The 22,740-nt window shown below is 36.9% G+C and overlaps 1 protein-coding gene across 20 annotated transcripts in view; it reads left to right on the top strand.

Moving 5' to 3' along the window:
• Positions 1–22,740, top strand: part of LCORL (ligand dependent nuclear receptor corepressor like) — a 179,209-nt gene that overhangs the window by 22,610 nt on the left and 133,859 nt on the right. The gene's annotated exons all lie outside the window — the stretch shown is intronic.

Here is a 22,740-nt window from a genome sequence, read left to right as displayed (position 1 = left end):
CCAAAAGACATTTGAAAACTGCCAAAAAGACTGAGAAATCGTATAAAAAATGAACTGAGATTTTAAGGAACATTGGCTTTCTTCCCCTACTTCCCACCTACTAGTGTCCTTAAAACAATTTCTTCTTACCAAATTGTCGCTGAATTTAGGTTAAATTAAATCACTGAGATAAACCAGAGTTTATAGTTTATTGTGCTTTTGAGTTTCTTTTGCCTTAAAAATTGATTACTCTTGCAAATTACTTATTTGTATAGTCATGTGCTACGTAAAGACATTTTGGTCAACAACAGACCACATATAAGAGGGTGGTCCCATAAGTTTATAATGGAGTTGGGAAGCTCCTATCACCTAGTGATGTCTTCGACATCCTGTCCTTTTTTTTTTTTTTTTCTTTGAGACGGAGTCTTGCTGTCTCCCAGGCTGGAGTGCAGTGGCGCTATCTCGGCTCACTGCAAGCTCCACCTCCCGGGTTCACACCATTCTCCTGCCTCAGCCTCCCGAGTAGCTGGGACTACACGCGCCCACCACCACGCCCGGCTAATTTTTTGTATTTTTAGTAGAGACGGGGTTTCACCGTGTTCACCAGGCTGGTCTCGATCTCCTGACCTCGTAATCCGCCCGCCTCGGCCTCCGAAAGTGCTGGGATTACAGGCGTGAGCCACCGCACCCGGCTTAGACATCCTAATGGTTGTGGTGCAATGCATTACTCACGTGTTTGTAGTAATGCTAGTACAAACAAATCTACTGCCCTTCAAAAATATACCACATACAATTATGTACAGTACATAATACTTGATAAGTGAATGTGTTACTAGTTTATGTATTTACTATACTATATATATATATATATATATATATATTTTTTTTTTTTTTTTTGAGACAGGGTCTCACTCTGTCACCCAGGCTAGAGTGCAGTGGTGTGATCATGGCTCACTGCAGCCTTGACCTCGTCAGTCTCAGGTGATCTCCCACTTCAGCCTCCTGAGTAGCTAAGTTTCCCGATGTGCACCACCATGCCTGGCTAATTTTTGTGGTTTTGCAGAGACAGGGTTTCGTTTTGTTGCCCAGGCTGGTCTTGAACTCGTGAGCTCAAGGGATCCACCCACCTTAGCCTCAAACTTCTGGGATTACAGGCATGAACACCATGTCCAAACATGTACTATAGTTTTTATCATTATTTTAATTTAGAAAAAAAAGTCCTTCAGGAGATATTCCAGAAGAAGGCATTGTTATCATAGATGACAGCTCCATGCCTATTATTGCCCCTGAAGATTTTCCAGTGGGACAAGATGTTAAGGTGGAAGATAGTAATATTGATGATCCTTACCCTGTGTATGCCTAGGCTAATGTGTGTATTTGTATCTTAGTTTTTAACAAAAAAGGTTAAAAAGTTTTAAAAAAAAGTTTAAATAGAAAAAAATTATAGAATAAGACTATCAAGAAAGAAGTCTTATTACAAAAGACCAAAGAGCTTTTAAAAATTAAAGTTTATAATGTAAAAAAATTATAGTAAGTTAAGATTATTTTTGAAAGGAAATAAATTTAGTGTAGTCGTACAATGTTTATAAAGTCCACAGTAGTATATGGTAATGTCCTAGGCTTTCACATTCACTCACTCACCCAGAGCAACTTCCCATCCTTCAAGCTCCATTCATGGTAAGTGCCCTATACAGGTATACTATTTTGTATCTTTTATACCATATTTTTATTGTTCTTTTCTATGTTTAGATACGTTTAGGTATACAAATACAATTGCCTACAGTATTCAGTACAGTAACGTTCTGTACAGACTGTATACAGTAGGCTCTCCTATTTAGGTTTGTGTAAGTACACTCTGATGTTAGCATAACAACAACAAATCACCTCAAAGATGCATTTATCAGAATGTGTTTCCATTTTTAAGCAATGCACGAGCCCTTAATTTATACTTGAATATTATTTCTTCAATTTGCAAGAGTATTTTGTTTTTCATTTTTAGCCTTCTTTATCCTGAATTTGTCTTCTCTGAAATTAAAATTTTCATCTTTGTTTTAACCATTGTGTCCATTACTAACACTCAAACAAACAATAATGGTAGTATACCTTCTACCATCCTCTTTCTCCCAGTTTTTCTTAGGCTTTAGCTCTTTATTCTTGCTGATCTCAGACATTTTGTGCATCTTTATCTTTCCCACCAAACTATGAGTTTAAGGTAGGTGTTTATTGGGAGCTCAATAAAACTTTAAAAAAAATTTGAAGACTTTTGTCACTTGTTTTAGTGTTCTCTAAAGCATTATCATTTGCCACAAGTGCTCATTTTTGTATTAGTCATCTTTCTTATTATTTAAAAACTGTTCTGCTTCTTTATTGAAAAAGCATTATGTTAAGTAAACCCTTTATCAGCCATAAAATTCAATTACTTTTATTAGGTGAATCACTATGACAGATCCAGAGGGTAATATAAAGGCAGTAATATTGTTCCTGTTGTCAAGGAGCTAAACATTCTAGCCCTCCTCCCCAACCCACCCTTTCCCCAAATTCTCAAATCATAAATGTAATTAGAATGTGAATGTGCTTGGAGAATGTGGTGTTGGTAACAACGAATTCCAACAAGTAAGATTGGAGAAGGCGTTGAGACATCATTTAGACCAGTACATACTTGTTCGTATGTTACGTATGAGCAAACTGTTGTTTCGTGTGGTTAGGTAATTGTTCAGTTTGTGATAAAACTAGAAGAAACTGTTTTAGTTTAGTTTGGAAGACAGGACACTTGACAGATGAACAGAGATGGGGAAAAAGACATTTCAGATAGTATGTGCAAAAGTTCAAATGTTTAAACAGCGTAATGGGTTAGTTGTTTCTTATAAGTGCATATAATTTACTTACGGAATGGTTGGAGAAAAGGCAGGAGTTAGATCAGGGAAGGCTACGTATGCTAACTGAGAATATTTATAATTCATTTTGTAGACAGTAGAGAACCAGAGTTAGTATAGACTTTTTCCTTTCTGAATGGTAAAAGTTGGTTAGAACAATGATTCTAATATCCATTATAAAAGCCTTGGGAGAGAGGTTTTAGTGAACCTGGAATTTTCTGTACTGCTGAGAAAGATGTTCAACAGAGTTGAATCTTTAATGTATCAAGCTTACTGTTTGGAATTATAAAACTTTTTTTTTCAATTTATGAAATATGTCAGGCCTCTGGAAATTTTACAGAGGAATATAGTGTATGTTCAACTACCTTGCATTTAAAGGAATAAAATATGACAGATGAAATTGAAATTCCCATCTGTCATTTGCCAGTCCATTTCCCTTTCTTCCATCCTGGAGGTATATATTTTTCACTCACTATCAGTCTTCTGTAAAGTATTCATAGTCTGTTTTCTGTAAGTTATTTCAGTATAATGAATCAGTTATACTTTATTTACTAGGTATCTTTTATAAGAGTTTTTCTGTGTCTGATTATTTTGCTAAACAAACCTCCTATTTAAATTGTTTCTTCTTTTAAAGCATGCTTTTAACCCCAGATTTTGTCCTTTCATTTCTCTATACATCTAGATTATTTAGCTACATTTGCATAAAATGATACATATCAGTGCTATAGATATAAAAATTCTAGTATTACAACTTTATTAGTAATAATTTACAGAGCTGGTAAAAGATAAAGGGAAATAATATGGATATAGCCTGGTTGGAATATATCTCCTGAATTTGTGCCTAAGAACTTAGGCATGAGTAAATCTGGTTCACACATTTGAATTGTATATTTCTAGTTTCTGACAGCATCTAGCATTTGTTTATTGCATTACATTGTTTCAAGAAGTTCCATGCAAATTAATTCGGTATCTGGAACATATCTGTTTTACTAAATGTTTTTCATGAAATAATTAAATTTTCAATATATGAGGTGTTGATAATATTCCAAGTCTTAAAGAAGAGGATGTATCTATCTCAGTGATTCAGAGAGATACATTTGTCCAGAATTACTACAGCTAGTACCATGGCAAATCATGGACTCCAACCTGAGTCTTCACTCCATATTCATTACATTCTATATTTCATGAGAGGGCAAAACAAACTTATATAATATTAGATATAAAACTCAGGGGACGCTAATGAGAGGGTGAGACTAGTTTCCCCAACAGTAACTAAGAAGCATTTAAATAGAGCAAAATATTCTAGTATCAAATCAGTAGTGTTTAAGCCTTCAACAGGGGAACCATATATCTTGTTACATGTATTTATTCCTCAGTAATTCTTTATGACTAGTTTGGTTTCTACTTGTTGCATAAGTATAAATTAGGGAAATCAGTGGATAATTAAAGTGTTCTTTGGATTTTTCTCTTTTAGTATCTATTTAGATACATTGATCCGGTTTCTTTAATGCTGAGTTTCTCAGCCTTGGTGCTATTGACATTTTGGGCTGGTGAATTCTCTTTTATTGTGAATTGTTTTGGATATTTAGCAGCACAGTTGGCCTCTTCCCACAAGATGCCAGTAGATCCATTTATATGTTTGTGTTTGGGATTAAGGAGACCAGGACCTTGTAATAGCAACACCTTTATTAATGGAGACACTGTAGTCCTTAAGTCATAGCAGAAAATACATCTGACATATGCCTAAAAAAAATGACTGAACAGAATAGTAAAAAAAAAAAAAAAAATGCTTAAAAGAAAGGTAGTGGTTACCCTGAAACTAAATAAATTGAAAAAGCACTAAACAAAGCCAGACAAAAAATGGGTTGTCTTTCTTAGAAGAAAGTAGGATGTAAGTAAATATGGCACTGTGGCTGTGAATTTCAGAAAGCTACCTGATGTGAGGAAAGATAATTATTAATAATAGGCAGTTTTTAACTTGCAAATTGGGCTGTATTCTAAAAATTGTTTTGAGGATGAATAGCTTTGGTTTCAGAGTGACATTTTTCCCTCAAACATTTATACAACAAATATTTGAGTGCCTAGCATGGACCAGGCATTGGGCTAGCATAGCCAGCAGGATGACAGGATCCTTGCTTCTTTGGAGCTTATAGTATTGTATGGCATTTATCAAATAAAAAAATCACATAAATGTTAATTTATGTGATTTTTTTTTTTTCCCTATTACTCCCCTTCTCCCAGTTTGAGTTGAGGGCGCAACTCTTTTCTCTTTTTACTCACTACTGTATCCCCAGAGCACCTGGTAAACAGGGAAATCTTTGTTAAATGAATAATTGATTAGTTGAGAGAGACATTAAAAAATTACAGGTGATGAAGTAGAGTTGTGATCAGTGTTCCAAAGGGAATAATACAGGGTGTTATGTAATTTAAAGCATGTAACAATTAATGTAGTCTAAAGCAAAATAGATCAGATGAAACTTTAAATTGAGGCAGTGATTCTTAAACTACAATTTTTAAGAATGAGTAGGAGTCATCCAGACATGTTTTGGGAATGGAAATGGGGGTTGGAGTGTATTGTGTCTGATTAAACAGCTTCTGTGAATACCTGAAGTATCCACATTTTATAGGGTTTGGGTGTTGGCAGGTGCGGGAGTTAGGGAGTAGCATGATATGAGACGGAATATTGATTTTTCTTCTATTTTGTACTGAAATATGGAATATTATAAAACAAAATAGCATCATGACAATATAGCAATGAAAATAGAAAAGCAGCTTTTAAATGGTAATTTAAAAATATTTTGATTCTGATACTTGAAGAAAACTTGTTTTAATTAATTTAATTAGGAAATTAGACCCCATCTTCCACCTGCATACTGATGTTCTCTAAGTCTTTGTTTCTACCTCCTGATATATTTGTTTAATTTATGCCCCACATATCCAACTAAAAATGAACTTCATTTGAAACTACCACTCAAAGCAAAACAAACCTCATGAATTTCTTGTCTTAGTGAATATTTAATCACTCTATTTCTCAAGCCAGAACTTTTTAACTTCTCTCACTCCCACCTCAAAATAATGATGCTGTATCACTAAATTATTTCCATTTAATTGTATTGTTCAAAGCTGTCTTCTTTCTCTCAGGTAAACTTCCATCACCTAAATTTACATTCTTGTCTTTCCTCTGATGTATTTTTGCAAGCTTTCTAACCATCCTGTCTTCATTCTTTTCTTTTTTCATTCTATTTGCCACTTGCTGCTTGAACAATCCTTTCTGAATGTAAAGCTAATCCTGTTTCTTGACTTCTTCAAGACTTTCCATGGTTCATTTGGCTTTCAGGATAAAAATTAATTCCTTGGCAAAACATAACTAGGCTCCTCAGGGTCTGTGTTGCACACATCTTCAGCCTTTTATATTGTCCTCCTTTCATATCACATTCTTTACTCATACCATTTTTTTTTCAATTTGTAGACATAGGTATTTAAATTTAATTAGGCCGGGTGTGGTGGCTCCTGCCTGTAATCCCAGCACTTTGGGAGGCTGAGGCGGGAGGATCACTTGAGGTCAGGAGTTCGAGACCAGCCTGGCCAACATGATGAAACCCGCTTCTACTAAAAATACAAAAAAATTAAGCCAGTTGTGGTGGCACATGCCTGTAATCCCAGCTGCTTGGAAGGCTGAGGCAGGAGAATTGCTTGAACCCGAGACAGAGGTTGCAGTGAGCCTAGGTTATGCCACTGCACTCCAGCCTGGGCGACAGAGTGAGAGTCTGTCTAAAATAAATAAATTTAATAAAACTAAATAAAATATTCTCAGCTACTGTATTGAACAGCACAGATTCAGAATGTTTCTGTCATTACAGAAAATTTTATTGGATAGTGCTCTTCTTAAACATATCAAGTTTTCTTGTCCCTGTGTCTTTATACATGCTGTTCTCCTCTTCTAAACGTGTAATGTGCCCTTCCTTGTTTTGCCTAGCTAACATTTACTCTTCCATTAAGACTCCACTTGGGCATCATCATCAAATGTCATCAAATGACATCTTTCCGTCTCTCCCCTAACCCTAAAGTCTGTGTGTTGTTACTTTTTGTCTTAATGTCTTTTTGCATTTAAACCCAGGCGTCAGTGCTTAATAGCAAAATTCTAACAAAGTATTAAGATTTTTTATAAATTACAGTTTTACATTTAAGAGTATGGTGCTTGGATTTACCAGCACGTGAGTGACACTTAAATGGATTTATTGTCTGAGTACTGAATAAAGAAGCACTTCACTAGTTAAGTGTGACCTTAGGAAAAGATAGAGTCTGTTTGTTATGGAGGTCAAAGTTATCAGATTTGCTCCTTGACTGATAATAATTGCATACACTTAAGCAAATTTTATAATGTAGAATTGAATCTAGCAACTCAAGAATCTGTTCAAAGATAAATAGGTAAATTTACAGGTAGATAGAAAAGCGTTGCACCAGAATTATACAATGTAATGAAATCAGACATATTTTCATTATGAAAACACAGCATTAAATTTGTAGCCATCAGATCAGTTTTAATAGCATTATGACAAGCAGTGATATAGTCTGGCTTTGTGTCCCCACCCAAATCTCATGTTGAATTGTAATCCCCACGTGTTAGGGGAGGGACCTTGTGGGAGGTGATTAGATCATGGGGGCAGTTCCTCCATGCTGTTCTTGGGATAGTGAGTTCTCACGAGATCTGATGGTTTTATATAAGGGGCTTTTCCCCACTTCACTCAGCACATCTCTCTCCTGCTGCTATGTGAAGAATGACACATTTGCTTCCTTTTCCACCATGATTGTAAGTTATTTGAGGCCTCCCTAGCCATGTGGAACTGTGAGTCAATTAACCCTCTTTCCTTTATAAATTACCCAGTCATGGGTATTTGTTCATAGCAGCATAAAAATGAACTAATATAAGCAGATTAGGGAATATCAAAAATGTTATGGTACGTACTCTGAAGTTTATAGTATGATTACTTGTCATCAGAAGGTTTTACCTCTGCTCCCCTTTAGTTATCCATTACTCTCTGCGTCTCACCTCACTTTGTGTGCTTCACTTCCGTAATCATTAATTTCAGATACACCTCTCTGTGAGGGTGAGGGTGAGGAGAGATTAGATTGAGCAAAGTTTAGGGCTTCAGATATGGTATTAGCGGGTATTAGAAAATATTTTCTTTTTTAAGGAGGGCAGGCTTGAAATTTTTGTCCAGGGCTGGTCTTGTGCCCTAAGAAAGGGGCAAATGACATATTCTTCCTCTTGTCTATTTGTAATAAATTTGGTGACTGTATTTTATTTACCAGAGATCTGGATATGTGTTCTAAAAAGACATAGGTTTTTAAATTTGTGGTTTTGGGTTTGTTCATTCAGCAATATGAGGCTATCATGGAATAAGTTTAGATGCCAAATATTATCAGAATGCCTTAGGGAAATAATAGATTTCCCAAGATACTTCTGATTTCAAATATTCCAACTTGGAATGTGTGACTATCAGAACCCCAGTTTTCTGAACTCAGTTGACTCTAGCTACATTTGGGATTAGAAAAGCTTCTTTGATATAGCTTAGATACTTTGAATTGTGTGACACAAATAGGTATGGTAAACATTTAAAGATGAACAGATATTAATGAGGAATGGTTTAATTAGAGGCGCCTTCCTTAAAGACACAGAATTTGAGTTAGAAGAAGGGATGGAGAAGAACAAGGAGTAGAGGCTTTAAAAGCAAAGAAGAATGAATGAGCAGGGTATTTGGGAAGAATTGAAACAGAGGAGCACCAGAGTAGAGTGGAGGATTAACTAGTGATGAGAGAGAGGTTATGCTAGGTAAACTAGGACTAACTTAAATTCTTTTATTCATCTTTTATTAAAAAATTTTATTTCTTTGAATTTTCCTGTAATTTCCCTAGGCTCTTCTATAAAATGTTATATTCATGTGACCATACCTCATTATCCTTAACATTTACTCTCAAAAAGCTTTTTATTTTTATTTTTTGAAGGTAGTTTTTCTGTGTGTACTCTGTAACATGATTTTGCTTTCAAATCATTGTTGTGCCCCCATACAAAATGCCTTTTATTTTTGAGGATCGTGGACTTTTTAGTATGGCATGAGTGTGCTAAAAGCCAGATATCTTTCCACATTCACTGGTGGCTTTGACACCTAGTTTTTAATCTCCCATCCTTACTTTAAACCCTGACAGTGCAGTCCTCAGTCAGGGCCAGGACTGGGCTGAGGCCCTTTGTGGAGATGCTGCACCACCAGCAGAAGGCCGAGACCTGCTTACCTGTACCTGTTCACTTGTAATAAAAAGAATTCTCTAAAAAAAAAAAAAACCAAGATGGGAATTTAATATGTGAATTTATAGCCACTGTCATTAATAATGAAGTTTACCCTTAGTGCATATCATGATACAGTAGGCAGAATTCTAAGACAGCCCTCAAGACCAACCCTCCCACCCCACCCCACTCCCCCACCTCATGATTAGTTTGTTATAAGGCACAGTTGACATTAAGAGAGAGATTATGTGAGTAGGTCTGACCTAAACTTAAATGAGCCCTTTTAAAGCAGAGAGTTTTTGGCCAGGCGTGGTGGCTCATGCCTGTAATCCGAGCACTTTGGGAGGCCGAGGCGGGTGGATCACAAGGTCAGGAGATCAAGACCATCCTGGCAAACACGGTGAAACCCCATATGTACTAAAAATACAAAAGATTAGCCGGGCGTGGTGGTGGGCGCCTGTAGTCCTAGCTACACGGAAGGCTGAGGCAGGAGAATGGCGTGAACCCAGGAGGCGGAGCTTGCAGTGAGCCGAGATCGTGCCACTGCACTCCAGCCTGGGTGACAGAGCGAGACTCCATCTCAAAAAAAAAAAACAACGCAGAGAGTTTTCTTTTTTTCTGCTGGTGGTAGAAGACGAAGTGGGAGATTCAAATTCTCTGCACAGTTGCTGGCTTGAAGATGGAGGGAGCTACATATTAAGTAATAAAGGTGGCCTCTAGGAGCCAGAGGATTGGCCCTTGGCTGACAGTAAGAGAATGAGGACCTCTGTCCTGCAACCACACCAAACTGAATTGTGCTAACAAGAATGAAGTTGGAAGCAGATATTCCCTGGTACCTCCAGATGAGAACTCAGCTTGGTCAACCAGCCACATCATACCAGGCTTCTGGCCTAAAGAGCTGTGATGAGTAAATTTGTGTTGTTTTAAGGCACAGTTTGTGGTCTTTTGTTATATCACAGTAGATAAATAATACACATGCCTTGAATGATCAACTAATGATTTTTATTACTTGAGCAATATGAAGACGTTTTATAGTATTTTTAACTTTTTCTTTTTTATTTTGGACATATATGAAGATATTGAGGGTACACAGGCAAGTTTTTACTGATGCGGCTTGTGTTCCAAAAGTTTGGGAGATACTTCTGCAGACTCTGTACCTAGAATTTTTCAATATCTGAAATCGTAAACTCTAGTGTAATTCACTGTCTACTACTTTCTCGAACTCAGTAAACTTATTTTGGTGTCATTGAAATATTTTGCCCTTGACACTGTCCATCTCTTTCCCCATGTGCCCAATTAACAAATTCTTTTACTCTGGATCAAAATAAAAAGAGGTGCCATAGAAGGAAATCTTTATTCTGATAAAGATATGATATCTACAAAAAATCTATGACAAGTATAGTATGTGACTTCAAAATGTTAGAAGAACTTCATTGTAATCAGTAAAATGGGAGGGATGCTCATTATTACCAGTTTTGTTTAACATTACCTTGAGGAGATCATCAAAACAATAAAATAAAGGAAAACGATTTGGAAGAGGAATTACAATTGTCATTTTCCACAGGTATTTGTATAGAAGTGTAAGAGAATCTATAGATATACTATTAAAGCTGGTGGATAGTTTAGCAAGTGTTTTGGATATAAATTGGCCACATCCATGGAAACCAAAAAGAAAGTTTTTTTAAATTTTGTTTTGTATTCATTTATTTTTGAGATGGAGTCTCACTCCGTCCCCCAGGCTGGAGTGCAGTGGCGCGATCTCGGCTCACCGCAATCTCTGCCTCCCAAGTTCAAACGATTCTCCTGCCTTGCCTCCTGAGAAGCTGGGATTACAGGCGCACACCACCATGCCCAGCTGATTTTTGTGTTTTTCATAGAGATAGGGTTTCGCCATGTGGGCCAGGCTGGTCTCGAACTCCTGACCTCAAGTGATCCACCTGCCTTGATCCCAAAGTGCTGGGATTACAGGCGTGAGCTGCCACGCCCGGCCAGAAACAAGATTATTTTTAAGTTAACATCTTTGATGATTATAAAAACTATAATGTAAGCAAGAATAAATAAACAATGTGCTAGACCTTTATTAAAGAAATGATAAAATGTTACCAATAATATTTTTAAAATCATAAAATAGTGATGTTTAACACACTGTGGTATTAGCTTAGGAGTAGATGAGCAGATGAATGGAAAGTCTAAAAAGAAAGTCAAAGAAATATGCAAAACATAGCGAAACCTAGTCTCTACTAAAATAAAATAAAAAAATAAGCCAGGCATGGTGCATGCCTGTGGTCCTGGCTGCTCAGGAGGCTGGATCAGGAGGATCACCCGAGCCCAGGAAGTGCTGCAGTGAGCTATGATAGTGCCACTGGACTTCAGCCTGAATTCCAGAATGAGACCCTGTGTATTAAGTTTGTTTTCACACTGCTGATAAAGACATACCCGAGACTGGGCAATTTACAAAAGAAAAGAGGCTTACCGGACTTACAGTTCCACATGGCTGGGGAGGCCTCACAATCACGGCGGAAGGCAAGGAGGAGCAAGTCACGTCTTACGTGGATGGCAACAGGCAGAGAGAGGTAGTGCAGAGAAACTCCCATTTTTAAAAGCATCAAATATCAGAGACTATCACCAGAACAGCATTGGAAAGACCCACCCCTATAAATCAGTCATCTTCCACCAGGTCCCTCCCACATGGAAATTATGGGAGCTACAAGATGAGATTTGGGTGGGGACACAGAGCCAAACCATATCATCCTGTATCAAGAAAAAGACAATCCACAGGCTTGAAGAAAATATTTGCAGATGGGTGAATATCTCATAAGGGATTTATGTTCAAAATAACGCTTACAACTCAATAATGAAAAGACAAATAACTCAATTGAAAAATGGGCAAAAAATTTGAATAGACATTTCACCAAGGAACTTACATGAATTGCCAATGAACACATGAAAAAATGTTCAACATCATTAGTCACTAGGGAAATGAGACTGCACTTTGCATCCACTAGAATGGCTATAATCAAAGTGTTTGTAAAGATGTGGAGAAATTGTTATAGGAATGGTGAAGCCACTTTGGAAAGCAGTTTGTCAGTTTTTTTAAATGTTAAATATAAACTTACCGTATGACCCAGCAATTATATTCCTATAGACTTACCTAGTAGAAATGAAAATCTGTTTCATGTAAATTTCATAGTAGTGTTATTCACAATAGCAAAAAGTGGAAACAACCCAAAGTTTCATTAGCTAGCAAATCAATAAACAAAGGTAGTATATCCATACAGTGGAATGCTATTCAGCAATAAAAAGAATTGGAGTACTGATGTATGCTACAACATGATGAATCTCAGACACATTATGCTCGGTGAAAGCAACCAGACACAAAAGTGCATGTGTGATATTCTCTTTGTATGTAATATCAGAAAAGGCAAATGTATAGAAATGGAAAGTGAGTGAATTTTATGGTAGTAAATTATATCTCAGTAAAGCTATGAATGGACAAGAAATACAGACCCACATCATTTTGAGACTTCATGAGTAATAAAAGTGGCCTGAAAATGAATGGTGCTTCAGATAAAATTGATTTTCTGTTTTATACCGTTTATAAGTTGATAAGAAAATTAATTCCACTATATTAAAGAACCACACGTGAAAACCAAATGCACACTCGTATTCACACATAAAATGATTTTTGACTTTCAAAAATTTTTCTTACGTAAGAAAAAATATACAAAGCATAAAACAAGATACAAAAAAAAAGGTTAAACTATGGTACATTAAACCAAAAGAACCACTCAAAAAATGAAAAGTGTAGTCATAATTGGGAATGTTTGTAATTTATGAATTTGATAATTGTTACCCAGAATACATAAAACTATGCCTGAATTCTTAAAAGACCAACAGTTCAGTTGAGAAGTAGCCAAAGCTGAAATAGCAATAATGGAATTCAGAATATAGATAGGAAAAAAAAAAAGATCATTGAGATTCGGAAGAACAGCAAGAGCCAATCAACACAAACTAAGAATCACAAAATGATACAGGAGCTGACAGACAAAGTAGCCAGTATAAATAAACAAACAAACAACACACCTAACTGATCTGATAGAGCAGAAAAACACACTACAAGAATATCACAATGCAATCATAAGTAGTAACAGCAGAATGGACCAAGCTGAGGAAGTAATCTCGGAACTTGAAGACTGGCTGTCTGAAATAAGACAGTCAGACAAAATAAAGAAAACAGAATGAAAAGGAATGAACAAAGTCTCCAACAAATATGGGATTATGTAAAGAGGCCAAGCCTACAAATCACTGGCATCCCTAGAAGGGACAGCGAAATAGAAAACAACTTGGAAAACATATTTCAGGGTATCACCCATGAAAACTTCCCCAACCTCACTAGAGAGGCCAACAGTCAAATTCAGAAGATACAGAGAACCCCTGAAAGATTCTGTGCAAGATCATCCCTATGACATGTAATCATTACATTTTCCAAGGTTGGAATGAAAGAATGTTAAAGGTAGCTGGAGAGAAAGTGCAGGTCATTTACAAAAGGGAACCCTATCAGGCTAATAGCAGACCTGGCAGCAGAAACCCTACAAGCCAGAAGAGATTCGGAGCTTATACTCAACATTCTTAAATAACAATATTCTCAACCAAGATTTTTATATCCAGCCAAACTAAGCTTCCTAAGCAAAGGTGAAATAAGATCCTTTTTAAATAAGCAAATACTGAGGGTATTTGTTACTATCAGACCCGCCTTACAAGAGATCTTGAAAGGAGCATTAAATGTAGAAAGGAAAGATCATTACTAGCCAATACAAGAACACTTAAGTACACAGACAAGTGACACTGTAAAGCAACCACACAAACAAGCCAGCATAATAACCAGCTGACAACACAATAACAGGGTCACATCCACACATATCAATACTAATGTTGAATGTTAATGGGTAAAATGCACTATTTAAAAAGTAGAGAGTAGAAATCTGGATAAAAAAGCAAGACCCAATGGTATGCCATCTTCAAGAGACCCACCTCACACACAGTGACACCCATAGGCTGAAAATAAAAGGATGGAGGAAAATCTACCAAATGGAAATGAGAAAAAAGCCAGGGTTGCAATCGAAATGTCAAACAAAACAGACTTTAAACCAACAAAGATCAAAAATGGCAAAGAAGAGCATTAAATAAGGGTAAAGGGTTCAATTCAACAAGAAGACCTAACTATTCTAGATATATATGCACCCAGCAGAGGAGCAACCAGATTCATAAAGCAAGTTCTTAGAGACCTACTAAGATACTTAAGACTCCTACACAATAAAAATGGGAGACTTCAGCACTCCCCTGAGGGTATTAGATCATGAAGGGAGAAAATTAACAAGATATTCAGGACCTGAATTCAACATTGGACCCAATGGATCTGATAGACCTCTACGGGACTATCCATCCCAAAACAGCAGAGTATACTTACTTCTCATCACCACATGGCACATGGCACATCACATACTCTAAAACTGACTGCACAATTGGACATAAAACAATCCTCAGCAAATGCAGAAGAACCAAAATCATATTAAAAACTCGCAGACCACAGCTCAATAAAAATATAAATTAAAACAAAAAAAATCACTCAAAACTATGCAATTGCATGAAAATTAAACAACGTGCTCTTGAATAGCACATTGTTTATCTTTTGGATAAATAATGAAATTAAAGCAAAAATCAGCAAGTTCTGTGAAACTAATGAGAACAAAAATACAACATACCAGAATCTCTGGGGCACAACTAAGACAGTGTTAAGAGAGAAATTTATAGCACTAAATGCCCACATCAAAAAGTTAGATCTCAAATTAACAGCCTAACATCACAAGTAAAAGAACTAGAGAAGCAAGAGCAAACTAACCCCAAAGTTAGCAGAAAACAAGAAATAACCAAAATCTGAGCTTAACTGATGAAGATTGAGACAAGAAAAACCATTCAGAAGATCAACAAATTCAGGAGTTGCTGTTTGAAAAAATTAATAAAATACGTCACTAGCTAGATAATACAGAAGAGAGAAGACCTAAATAAGCACAATTAGAAAAGACAAAGGGGATGTTACCACTGACTCCATGGAAATACAAATAACCATCAGAGACAACTACAAACATCCCTATTCATACAAACTAGAAAACCTAGAGAAGATGGATAAATTTCTGGCCACATATACCCCCCCATACAACTGAACCAGGAAGAAATTGATTCTGTGAAGAGACCAATAATGAGCTCCTAAATTGAATCAGTAATGAATACCCTACCAACCTAAAAAAGCTCAGGACCAGATAGATTCACAGCCGAATTCTACCAGATACACAAACAAGAGCTGCTACCGTTGCTACTGAAACTCTTCCAAAAAATATAGGAAGAGGATCTCCTCCCTAACTCATTGTATGAGGCCAGCATCATCCTGATACCAAAACTTGGCAGAGACACAACAATAAAAGAGAACTCCAGGATATCCTTGAAGAACATAGATGCAAAAATCCTCAACAAAATACTGGGAGACTGAATCCAGCAGCACATCAAAAAGCTAATACACCACTATCAGGTAGGCTTTATCCCTGGGGTGCAAGATCGGTTCAACATATGTAAGTCAATAAATGTGATTCATCATATAAACAGAACTAAGGACAAAAAACCACATGATTATCTCAGCAGATACAGAAAAGACTTTCAATGTATTCAGTTTCCCTTCATGCTAAAAATTCTCAGTAAACTAGGTATTGAAGGAACACACCTCAAAATAATAAGAGCCACATATGACAAACTCACAGCCAACATCATACTGAATGAGCAAAAGCTGGAAGCATTACCCTTGAAAACTGGCACATGACAAGGATATCCTCTCTCACTACTTCTATTCAACATAATATTGGAAATGCTGGCCGGAGTAGTCAGACAAGAGAAAGAAATAAAGCGCATCCAAATATGAAAAGAGGAAGTCAAACTATACTTGTCTGTAGACGACATCATTCTATATCTAGAAAACCCCATAGTCTCAGCCCAAAAGCTCCTTCAGCAGATAAACAACTTCAGCAAAATTTCAGGATACAAAAGCAATGTACAAATATTACTCTCATTCCTATACACCAACAACAGTGAGCCGAGAGCCAAATTAGGAACTCAGTCTCATTCACAGTTGCCACAAAAAGAATAAAATATCCAGGAATACAGCTAAACAGGGAGGTGAAACATCTCTACAATGAGAATTACAAAACACTGCTCAGATAAGTCAGAGATGACAAAAACAAAAGGAAAAACCTTCTTTGCTCATGGATAGGAAGAATCAATATCATTAAAATGACCATTTTCCCCAAAGCAATTTATAGATTCACTGCTATTTCTATCAAACTGTCAATAACATTCTTCACAGAACTAGAAACAACTATTTGTAAATTTGTATTGAACCAAAAAAGAGCCTGAATAGCCAAGGCAATCCTAAGCAAAAAGAACAAAGCTAGAGGCATCACATTACCTGACTTCAAACTATACCACAGGACTACAGTAACTAAAACAACATGGTACTGATACAGAACTAGACATATAGACCAATTGGATGGAATAGAGAGCACAGAAATAAGGCCATATACCTACAACTATCTAATCTTCAACAAAGCTAACAAAAACAAGTAATGGGGAAAGGACTTCCTTTTCAATAAATGGTGCTGGGATAACTGGCTAGTCATGTGCAGAAAATTGAAACTAGACCCCTTCCTTATACCTTATACAAAAATTAACTCAAGATGGATTAAAGACTTACATGTAAAACCCAAAATTATAAAAACCCTTGAAGACAACCTAGGCAGTACCATTTAGGACATAGGCACGGGCAAAGATTTCATGACAAAGATGCCAAAAGTAATTGCAATGAAAACAAAAATTGGCAAATGGGAACTAATTAAAGAGCTTCTGCACAGCAAAAGAAACTATCAACAGAATAAAGAGACAACCTGCAGAATGGGAGAAAATATTTGCAAACTATGCATCTGACAAAGGTTAATTTCCAGCATCTATAGGGAACTTACTTAAATTTACAAGAAAAAAAATTTCCATTAAAAAGTGGGCAAAGGACATGAACAGACACTTTTCAAAAGAAGGTATGCGTGCAGCCAACAAGTATATGAAAACAAGCTCAGTATCACTGATTAATGGAGAAATGCAAATCAAACCACAGTGAGATAACATCTCACACCAGTCAGAATGGCTATTACTAAAAAGTAAAAAAATAACATGCTGGCAAGGTTGCAGAGAAAAACGGAACACTTACACACTGTTGGTGGGAGGATAAATTAGTTCAACCATTGTGGAAAGCATTGTGGGCAGTTCCTCAAAGAGCTAAAAGCAGAACTACCATTCATACCAGCAATCCCATTACTGGGTGTATACCCAAAAGAATATAAATTGTTGTATTGTAAAGACACATGCATGCGTATGTTCATTGTGGCACTATTCACAATAGTAAAGACATGGAATCAACCTAAATGCCCATCATTGATAGATTGGATAAAGAAAATATCTTGTATACACACACACACACACACACACACACACACACACGATGGAATACTATGCAGCCATGAAAAAGAACAAGCTCATGTCCTTTGCAGGGACATAAATGGAGCTGGAGACCATCATCCTTAGCAAACTAACACAGGAATAGAAAATCAAATACTACATATTCTACCATATAAATGATGAGAACACATGGATTCAAAGAGGGGAGCAACAGACATTGGGACCTGCTTGAGGATGGAGGGTGTAAGGAGCAAGAGGATCAGAAAAAATATCTATTGGGTATTAGGCTTATTACCCAGGTGATGAAATAGTCTACACCAAACCCCTGTGACATCAGTTTGCCTATATAACAAACCTGCACATGTACCCCTGAACCTAAAATAAAAGTAATAAGAAAAGCCTGGATGACTGTAGCCTGTCATCCAGGCTAGAGTGCAGGAGCGTGATCATGGCTTAGCTCACTGCAGCCTCAACCTTCTGGGTTCAGGTGATCCTTGCACTTCAGCCTCCTGAGTAGCTGGGACTACAGGTGCATGCCACCACCCACAGCTAATTTTTTTTTATAGAGAGAGAGATGAGATTTCACCATGTTTCCCAGACTCAAGCAGTCTGCCCACCTCAGCCTCCCAAAGTGCTGGGATTACAGTCGTGAGCCACCGTGTCTGGCTGAAGGAAATCTGAAAGTAGAATATTTAAAATATACTGAAACTCAGTAATAATCAGAGAACTGCAAATTAAAATGATAGTTTTGTATTCATGTGTTGGACAAATATGAAGTCTGATGATAACTTTTGGTGACCATTTGGGGACAATAGGAACTCAAACATTGCTGATAAGATTGTTAAGATGATTCAGCCATACGATGCAATATTTATTGTAGTAAAGTTTAAAATATTCATACTCTAGGGTTAAGTAATCCCACTTAAAGATTTCTACTCAGTAGAAACTACCAGTTGGACAGGATAAGCCGTTTATGAAAGGTTCCAGTGCAGCAATGTTTGTAATAACAATAACAACAAAAAAGTTATATAGCTTTCAGTAGGGAAATAGGTAACTATGTACTTATACAAAGGAACTCTATAGTGTAATTAGTCTTAAAGAACTATGAATTTTGGTCTTTGGAAGGGTTAAGTTATCTAAGTCAGTGGTCCCTAACCTTTTTGGCACCAGGGACCAGTTTTGTGAAAGACAATTTTTCCATGGACGGGGGCATGGTTTTGGGATGAACCTGTTCCCCCTCAGATCATTAGGCATTAGATTCTCATAAGGAGTGTACAACCCAGAATACCTCACAAGTACAGTTGATAATAGGGCTCACACTCCTGTGAGAATCTGATATAACAGGAGCCACAGCTCAGGAGGTAATGCTCGCTTGCCCGCTGCTCACCACCTGCTGTGTGGTCCCTTTCCTAACAGGCCACAGACTGGTACTGGTCCATGGCCCTGGGGGTTGGGGACTCCTGCTCTGAATCAACCTTTCTTCTAAAAACAATGAAAAGTGCTGGATTTTTAAAAAGTTAAAAATGGCTAAGAGTTAAAAAGGCAGTTGAGAATACCCAAGCTAATTTTAGAGATAAGTAGAAAATCAGAGGTAAAAAGCTGCTTAAGCTCAAAGTCTTTGTTAGTACCACGTATTTGTGTTTTCATGGCTGTTTAAACAAGAGGATCACAATTCTAGGGCAATAGCCTGTCCAAATAGTTCTATGGGAGATTGTCTTTACGTTAAGCTGTGACATCAAAGAGTTATGCTTTAGAATAAAAGCAAGTCAATCTAAATCATCTTGCCTTTCTCCAGTCCCAGAGGTTTGCTTTGGTGATGATCAGAGCGGGACAAGAAAAGTAAAGGTAGAAAAATATCAAATATTGAATTTGCCACAGACCAGCCCTCTAGTAGATCTGTACCCTGAGTCAATCAAGGAACTTCAAGCCATGAAATTAGTTTGAAGCAGGTATGAGTTTCCTATTAGTGTTGTAACGAATACCACAAGTTTAGTGGCACATGACAAATTTAGTATCTTATAGTTCTGGAGGTCAGAGATCTGAAATGGGTCTCACTGGGCTAATATCAAACTGTAGGCAGGGCCGTCTTCCTTTATGAAAGCTCTAGGCCAGAATCAAATTTCCTGCATTTCCCAGCTTTTACAGGCTGCTAGCATTCCATGGCATGAGGTCTTCTTTTATTTCCAAAGCCAGCAGTGGTTGGTTGATTCTTTCTCACAATTTCATCTCTCTTTTTCTGACTCCTCTGCCTCCTTCCCAATTTAAGGACCCTTGTGATTATGTTGAATCCACCAGGATAATCTTATTTTAAGGTCAGCTGATAAACAACCTTAATTCCATCTGCAGCCTGTTTCCCCCTTGCCATGTAGCATAGTTTGCTCAAGGGTACTGGGTATTAGAACTCTCTGGAGGAGAGCACTTCCATTCTAGGCCTTAGGGAATTTGATCTTTTGAGGGCAAAAGCCAGTAAGTACTGAATTAATTGCATGAAGAAACAGGGCAAGATGAGCAAGAGACATCAGACTGCAGAAACAGACTTATTCAAGAAAAAAGTATTGAAATGATTAGATACCAATTTAATTTTTTAACACTGATTTTAAAATATTTCATATTTAAAGAAATAAATTATAGACCTAAATATCTGTAAGGTATGGAGAGCTATTAAAAAGTTTTTAAGTTTTCAAAAAGAACAGAATAAAGCTTGTATAAATTGCTGAAATTAACAAGTCAGAGGATGAACGTCCACCTCTGTGCATGAGGAAGTAATAGAGTTTCGACTTATCTTCTCCTGTAGACAGCTAGGAAACTGGACCATATATGCACAGACAGTGGAAAACAGGGAGCACAAAACTGGTCCCTGAGAAGAAGGAAACTAATGATTTAGGCCATATGATCATGCCAGCTTTTTTGCCTGTAGGTAATTTGCAGATTATAGCACAGGCAGGGTTGGCCTAAAAAGAGCCCAGTGGGCTTGCTGACTTAAGAAGGCAAAAAACCAAACACCGCATGTTCTCACTCATAGGTGGGAATTGAACAATGAGAACACATGGACACAGGAAGGGGAACATCACACACCGGGGCCTGTTGTGGGGTGGGGGAATAGGGGAGGGATAGCATTAGGAGATATACCTAATGCTAAATGTCGAGTTAATGGGTGCAGCACGCCAACATGGCACATGTATACATAAGTAACAAACCTGCAAGTTGTGCGCATGTACCCTAAAACTTAAAGTATAATAATAAAAAATAAAAAATAAAAAAAAGAAGGCAGAGATCTGCCTTTAGTGTATTGTGAGTGGCCGGAATTTATGAGGGCATTGTACCAGAACGGAGAGAGCTGCAGAGAGAAAGAGCTCAAGAAATCAGCATGCAGTGCCCTTGAATCTGGCTGAAAACCAGTTCGTGTGTGTAGGGTGACATCCATAAAACCTGACAAATAACACCTTTGGGAAAGCAGTTTCTGGAACCTATAATGTAAACAATTTTCAGAACTTATACAGGGCTGGCAATCATTATTCAAGTTCCCACCACCCAAAGTGAAAGCAGTCATTGAAGCCAAGAAAGCTAAATTTTTTTTTTTTTTTTTTTTGAGACAAGGTCTTGCTCTATTGCCCAGTCCTGGTGTACAGTGATGTGATCATAGCTCACTTCAGACTCCAATTTCTGGCTCAAGCATTCCTCCACTTCAGCCACCCAATTAGCTGAGACCACAGGTGTGTGCCACCACTCTGGGCCAGTTGTTTAGATGTTGTAGAGAAGGGGTCTTGCTTTGTTGGCCATGCTAGTCTCAAACTCTTGGTCTCAAGTGATCTTCTTAACCTCACCCTCTCAAGTTCTTGGTATTACAGGCATGAGCCACTGTGCCCAGCCCCTTAACAACCTCAAAATGAACCTTAAGTAACTTACCTTCCTGAATAAACATGGTCTGACTCCCTTTAAAAAATGGGGAACCCAGCACTCACAATGTAAAATTCACAATGTCTGGCATTCAAGCAAAAGTACTAGATAAGCAAAAAAGCAGAAAAATACGATTCGTAATTGGGAGAACATCAGTAGAAATAGAACCAGAAATAATTGATGATCGAAATTGCAAAGAAGTATACTAAAACTGCTATTAAAGTTTGCTAAGTTATGTTCAAGGACTAAAAAAGTAACGTGAACATAAGAGGGAAATGGAGGATTTAGGGTAGAAACAAATAGTTTGCTGCATCAAATAGATACCAATACAGAAACAAAAAAAAGATCAGTCATTTCACACCATCCACAAAAAGTAATCAAAATGGGCCACAGACCTAAATGTAAAATTTAAATCTCTGTAACTTTTAGGAGAAAGTCTTTGCATCCTTGGGATAAAGAAAATGATTGTTAGAGCAGAAAAACCACTGTAAAGAAAAAACTGGGTAAATTAATCATCAAAATTAACAACTGTTGTTCTTTGGGAAACAGCACTAAGAAAACAAAAACGCAAATGATAGACTAGGAGAAATATTCACAACATATATTATTAGACAAAGGAATTGTATCCAGAATATATTTTAAAACAAAATAGGAAAGGCTCTTATAATGCTGTAATAAAATGTCTGACAACCCAATTAAAAATTTTGCAAATGATTTGAACAGAGGTATCTGAAGTAAGCCTGTGAAAAGATGGTCAATAGGGAAATACAAATTAAAACCACGTGGAGACATGAAGACATTAGAATGTTTTCTACAAATCACTGTTTATTATTATTATTATTTTAGAAGAAAGCAAAAGAAAAACACAACTAACCAAGTGGTGATTGGGATGTGAATCAGCCATGGTAACTTTCATACATGGATGGCAGATGGCAGAAATGTAAAATGATAACAATAACTTTGAAAACAGTTTGGTTTCTTAAAAAACTAAATGTAACCCTACTATGTAACCCTACAATTACGCTGTTAATTATTTACACAAGAAAAATGAAAACGTATATCCACCAACTTCTGAATAGATTAAAAATTGTAGTATATCTAATATAATGGAATATACTGAGAAATAAACTGGTGATAACCAGCAACAATACAGAGAAA

The sequence above is a fragment of the Pan troglodytes genome, chromosome 3 (genome assembly GCF_028858775.2).
Source record: "Pan troglodytes isolate AG18354 chromosome 3, NHGRI_mPanTro3-v2.0_pri, whole genome shotgun sequence".
Lineage (NCBI taxonomy): Eukaryota > Metazoa > Chordata > Mammalia > Primates > Hominidae > Pan > Pan troglodytes.
This window is presented reverse-complemented; position numbering and strand designations above follow the sequence as displayed.